The 6,517-nt window shown below is 37.8% G+C and overlaps 2 long non-coding RNA genes across 2 annotated transcripts; both read right to left on the bottom strand.

Annotated features, from left to right (window-relative positions):
• Positions 1–1,157: 1,157 nt before the first annotated feature.
• LOC129907654 (uncharacterized) lies at positions 1,158–1,710 on the bottom strand. Its single transcript, XR_008771119.1, has 2 exons — positions 1,426–1,710; positions 1,158–1,347 (listed from the first exon to the last, which is right to left on the bottom strand). It is a non-coding gene; the product is annotated as an uncharacterized LOC129907654 (long non-coding RNA).
• A 3,396-nt stretch (positions 1,711–5,106) lies between these two features.
• Positions 5,107–6,208, bottom strand: LOC129907656 (uncharacterized). The gene is made up of 3 exons (XR_008771121.1): positions 6,093–6,208; positions 5,822–6,014; positions 5,107–5,260 (listed from the first exon to the last, which is right to left on the bottom strand). It is a non-coding gene; the product is annotated as an uncharacterized LOC129907656 (long non-coding RNA).
• Positions 6,209–6,517: the final 309 nt, after the last annotated feature.

Consider the following 6,517-nt stretch of genomic DNA (forward strand, 5'->3'; position numbering starts at 1 on the left):
GTAGGATCCCTGTCCGAAACGCACACCCTGTCCACCGCCACCACTGCCACTACCACTCTGAGATTGTTGACCCGATTCTGGGGGTGGTGTTTGCCCTAGATGACTGGAGTTGTCAGAGGTGACACCATCACCGCCACACAGTGCGGCGACTAGTGGAAAAAATCAAAAAAAAAAAGAATTTGCCAAAAATGTGAAGCAAGTATGCCATTTTCAAGGTAATAAGTCTGAAAGAATGAATCGAGAGTTAATTTATGATAAAGTTCAATTTTCTGTTGTCAGAGATCCTCAGAAGATCAATAAAAAAAAACAATTAGAGTAAGATTTGTAGTTACCGGTTAAAAGAGCATTTACCGAAGAAAAAAAAGGGCATATGATATTTTTTTTTGCTAGGTTCAAATTCAGGAGAGAAAATATAATTATTCTAACTGCATATTTTTTTCTCTATATATAAATTTAAATTTTTTTTGAGAGTCCAAATCAAAGCTTCTTTGTTCGTGTTAAGTACTAACTTTGATAAGCCATATATTTTGAGAGGGGTCAGATGGGAAAAAAGTGTTTTTATTTAAAGAAAGAAAACAATCTTTTAAAAAATGTTACTTTTTCCTGCAGAAACTTGCGCTTTCTCTTGCAACAAGTCATTGTTTACAATTATTTTTTACATAATGTGTTCAGATAGGTTACTTTTTGATGTTTGGTTTTCCAACCCAACAGCCCGATTGCGTAGTGTTTTGCAGTTAATAAAGTCAAAATTGAATATGCAATCAAATTTAGAGCCTGAAAATCAAGAAATCTTAACAAAACACTTATTTTTTTTATTTTTTTCCCGAATTCCCATACATACAAGTTCCTGGATTGAATCATGTATACAAAAGTATGCGTGGCAGGGGGCGAATAGGGTTGACACTATTTTGTGTTTTTGAACTCGCCTAGATAATCAAATTTCGTCAGTTTTATTCAAATTGTGGAAGCCGTTTTCTAGATATAAATATGCACACTCAAAAGTGGGCGTGGCAGGGGGTGTGGAAATTTCGCTAAAGTTTGTAAAACTTGTTGTTATTACATTTAAAAACAATTTTTTTACGAACTCATGTTACGGCAGCCTCCGCATCAATATAAAATTTACTAAAGTGATTATCAACAAACTCAAACGCCCGAGATACAATGTCTTCTTGTGTAGTATTTTTATTTTGTTTAACCAACCTGTATCTACATTATTCATAGATATAAAAATACAAATCCATCTTCGTCATGGGTCGAATCTGCCCGAACTCAACCTTGGAGTAGGTTCTGCGGCAGCGGCGTATGTGTCCTGTTGCATGTTGTTGATGAGGATATTAAACGATGGGCCTAGGGAGCAAAAAAAAAAAAAAAACATCTTATGAAAACAAAGGAATCAAAAAAAGAAGAAAAGAACGCGCCTCGTACCTCAAATAACATGAAAAAGAATAAACATTCACTTTTTTTCTCAGGCGCAAATGAATGAAGATATTGGAAAGGTTTTTTTTTATAAATATTGGTTAAAGTAGGATGGTTTATATGATTAAAATTGGTTAGCAAATAAATTTGATGCTCCGGCATTTATTTCGTGTTTTTTTTTATTATTCCAAAATCCAAATGACACTGGCTTACAAATTAGGATGACAGATAGTGTCCGAATCAAAAAGTCCGAATGATTCCGAATTGAATGGCAGCGTTCAGATTCTGATTCGAACGTCGAATTAGTGGGGATATGAGCTAATTTTTGGGGGATACACACACTAAAACAATATTTGTAGGCAATGCTATCCGCAACGGGGGGAAACGTTAAGGGAGGGCTCCTGCTAAATCGAGGTGCCTCTATACCAACGGAGTGCATGTACAATACCTGAACAAAGGAATAGTGGTGGTTTTGATACGTTTAGGTAGCGGTAGGAATGGGAACCAGAAGTGCTAGGCATAGTTGAAATCAGATAGTCAGGGTGTTTAAATCGAGCCGTTGAATTCATGGTGTAAGAATTAGATTTTTTTTTCAAGTAAAGTTTTAAATGGAGTGTGAAATAAATTTATTTTATTTTAGTGTTTGATTAAAAGGATAAAAAAATTCGAAGGAAGTGTTAAAAAAGTAAAAGGATAGGAAGCATACTGTGTGGTGAGTGCTAGAAATTTAGAATTTAAAAATATAAGTAGTATAACGATTAAAAATATAGGGTTCGGGTCAACGAGGCAGGACGACGACAGCGTCGCCCGGAGGAAGGCCCTATCTAAAAGGACATTCAAAAACGCTGATTCGGGTGCACGAGTCGATTTAACTAATATCCGAGTGATGAAGTGATGAGTACCTAGAAGTTTATGTTATAAAAGATTTTCAAATATTCTTCAATAATAAGTATCGAAGAAAAACTAAATAATCACCCTGTGAAAATAGAATACCGAAAAAGCCGAGACCCAACCCCACAGAAAATTTAAATTTTAAACTTTAATCCGAAAATCCGAAAATTGAAAGTTCAATTTCGAACGAAATTTATAGTTTTACTTCGAAAGCTTTTGGCATCGAAGGCACGACCCTAAATTAATCAAAATCGCCAACCGGATGTCCAGAAGAGCGGCCATCATTGAAAATAAGCAACCAGACGTTGAATTTGAATCGACTTATTTTGAGCGTTGGCATAGATTTTATTTTAAATTGTTTTTATTTAATATTTTATTGTTTAAATTTTAATCTAAAGTGGTAAGAAAGCAAAAGGGTGTTGTGGGTAGGACGTGACGTCGTCGTACAAGAGCGACAGGGCGAACCAGTTTCCTCCGACGGTAGAACAATCGTTTTTATCACCCCAATTGAGGTCCAAACCACCTACAAAGCGCTTTATAGGTAGGGTAATTATAAATTGTTACAAAAATTGCAAATCTGAAAGTTCGGGCGAGGCTGGGCTCGAAATATCGACCCTAGAATTATTGTGTCGCTGAAGTGCGAAGGGGAGAGTGACACTTCTCTGGCTGAATTTAATTTCCAGAGACGTCGATAGCCCCAGTGCGGATGCAAAGGTCCACCGACGAAAGAGTCTTTTAAATTATTATATTTATTTCATATTTTCGTTTTAAATTGTATATTTTTGTCAAATACGTAATTATTGCTATAATTTTACCTTTTTATTTGTTTTTATTGTTGCATTTGGTAAAAACTCAAATGGAGTTATACGGGAGCAAGTCATTAGTACCAATTTTAATACTTATTGTTTCTTGTTTTGAATAAAAATTTTTATTATTGTGAGCCACGCCACATACCGAATTTTAATGGGACCAAAAGGTTCTGATATGAGTTTCTAGTGGTAAAATTTTACAGGAGGAGTGGAGGGGTCCGCTAAGAATGGACGGTAAAGTATAATGGGGTAGCAGTTGACCGGTCCAAGGGGAATCGGACTAAAACGGCCCCGACATCCGCAGACACCCTTAGAGCCGCAACGAAAATTTTTGTGAGATTTAAAATTAGAGTTGGCATGATTTTAGTTTTTGTAGCGGGATGAGGCGTAGCGGAGGGACAAGATCCCTCCCTAATCCGGCGAGCGTAGCCGTGCTCCGCCAGCATGCCATGGTCTCGTCCGATACGCATTCCTATTCCTATCCTATTCCCTTTCCATAAATCCCTATCCTTTTCCGATCCGGTCTTCCTTTTTCACAATCTATATCCCGATGTTCTCATCCTGTTGCCCCGTTACAAATGGCGCCCATACGTAAAGTCCGAAATTAGTCCTTGTTAATTGTCCTTTGTCCAGTCAAGTCTAGGGGTAGTCACTGACACCATCGAAACAACTTGTAAGTCTTGATTTGGAAAGCTCCAAGCATACTGGATCGAATGCGACAAGGTGTTTCGAAGATGTCAATGAAAACACCGGCACACAAAAAAAAAAAGTGTCATGAACCAGAAACCAGACCTATCTTTCTATATGTTTTTGGGCACGCTGAATCCGAATTTGAAGTCTGTTTGGCCCCATCACCCTCCAGTTTTGAGCTGTGAGTGCATTTTGTTTGAATTTTTATGACTTTTTTGGAGTTTTTTGCATTTGTCTCAAAACTGAAGGGTGACCGGGCAAAATTGACTTGAAAATCGGATTCAGCGGTCCCAAAAACATATAGAAAGATAGGTCTGCTTCCTGGTACATGAAACTTTTTTTTTTGTGTGCCGGGTATGACAGCGACATGTCGCGACAGTGCTTGCACACAAAAAAAAAGTTGTATGAACCAGAAACCAGACCTATCTTTCTATATGTTTTTGGGACCGCTGAATCCGAATTTCAAGTCCGTTCACCCTCCAGTAAATTCTACAAAAAAAAATAAAATTTTAGATATAATTTACATAGGTTCGTTCTTAGGCGTAAGTTTTTGTTTAAATTCATAATTATTTACAAATTTCAGTTATACGTTTTTATGGGAGCGAGCGGTACGATTGATCGCAAACTAAAATCTCTTATAACAACATCTCGCATTTTTGCAAAAATCACGCAAAGCTAAATTTCGCATTTTTAACATCTCACATAACAAAATCTCGCATTTTCAAAATCCTGCATATTAAAATCTCGCATTTTAGAAAAAATCTCGCAAGTTCATTAAATTCTTGCTATATCAAAATCTCGCATTAGAAGAATTAGTTTAGAGCGTAAAGTATCTTAGCAAAATGTTTAAGCAACAGATTAAATGAAAAGAAAAGGTCGAATACAACAAATTCACATGCATCAAGTCCTTTTGACTCCAACATTCAACAGTTGACCCTGAACACTATAAAAAACTAGCATAGGCGCCTGACAGTTAACAAACCCTTTCCTTTTCTATTTATCTCTTCAAAACAAAACGAAAAAACAGAAGAGGGAGATTCTGGGCTTTCCTAAGCTAGCAATATCATGTAGGTTTATAACCTCGCATTGAAATAAAATATTTATTAATTCGCGCGCGCGAATTAATAAATATTTTATTTCAATGCGAGATTATAAATTTCGAGATTTTAGTTTGCGAGATTTTAATGTTGCGAGATTTTGGTAAACGAGATTTTGAAATTGCGAGATTTCGATAAAAAAGATTTCATAATGCGAGATTTTAAGATGCGAGGTTTTAAGAACAAGATTTTAAAATGCGGTCAATCGTACCCAACCCCGTTTTTATTAGTTACATAATTTTTTTTTAAATGTTATAGTTTTTTTTCATTTTTGTTTGTTATATTTAAATAGTAATGTTGATTGTGTTGATAGGAAATCAAATTGAAGTCGTGTTCGCATTTTCATCCTTATGAGCTCTGAAAAAGAAAAAAGAGATTATTTAATACACCAACAAAATCGGGCGACCACTCGCTCTCAATTTAAAAATTTAGCAAGCAAATTAGAGAAAATGCCTATTACCCATTCCCCACCGAAATCAGCCGACCCCAAGTCGAGTGTGCAAACAGGGGAAGAGAAACAAGTTCCGATAATGTTTACCGTACCACCACCACCAATTCCTCCGTCAGGTAGCCAAACCGGCAGTACGGCAGACACAGTAGTTTCACCAGCCTTCAGTGAGTTGACCATCAACAATGCCAACTCAGGGGGATAACAAATGAGCAAAGGGTGAACACAACTGGGTCCGAAAAGGATTCTGGGAATCAGGTTGATAGGGAAATAGTGTCCAATGAGGGAAATCAAATCGGTGATGAGTGCTTGCGAGAGATACACTTCATCAATAAGAAATGAGTTGTCACAGTCTCTGATGGTAGAGATGAGAAAAAATTTCGATGAGCTAAGTGGTAGGGGTAGTAATACCGCGAGTATGAGAGAGGAAGTAAGAGCTAGTGGTCATAATCAGAGTACGAATGAATTACCTGCAGTAGCAAATCCCACGCAATTAAATCCTGCTTCTAGACCTTTTGTTCCGGTAGGGAATCCTAGAGGAGGTAATCAACGGTCATTCCGCGACACTAGGTCCGAACCTGACTTCCAGGAAGGGTTTGGAGGTACACATCAGCCTCAAGGTGGGTACTATCCACCGCCACCATGTAGTTCACACCATCATTGCTGTAGTATGAATGAAAAAAAGTATAGAGCGTTAGATAAATGGGGAGTGAATTTCAGTGGAGATTTAGAAAAACTCACGGTAGAAGAATTCGTGTTCCAGGTAGAGATGCTCCAGAGTCTTTATGCATGTCCATGGGCCGAGGTATTAAGGGAATTTCGTCTACTACTATCCGGTGCTGCGAAAGAGTGGTATTGACAATTCCAGCGATCATTTTATCGTCCCGATTGGCCACAGCTTCGTGACGCCCTGATGCGCCAATATAAAAATTCGCGATCCGATTACGAGTTAGTTAGGGATATGATGGATCGGAAGCATGGCTCTGCAGAGACATGTGACCAATACTTCGCTGCCGTGAATAGAATCAGATCTCAGCTCAGGGTACCGATTCCTGAAATTGAGCTGGTACAGATCCTGAAGCGCAACTTGAATAAGAAGTTAAGAGCGCTGGTTTACCCGCAATCCTTATTCACGCTCGATCAGTTGCGGACTGCGTATAAGGACG

This window comes from Episyrphus balteatus, chromosome 1 (assembly GCF_945859705.1).
Source record: "Episyrphus balteatus chromosome 1, idEpiBalt1.1, whole genome shotgun sequence".
NCBI classification, from domain to species: Eukaryota; Metazoa; Arthropoda; class Insecta; order Diptera; family Syrphidae; genus Episyrphus; species Episyrphus balteatus.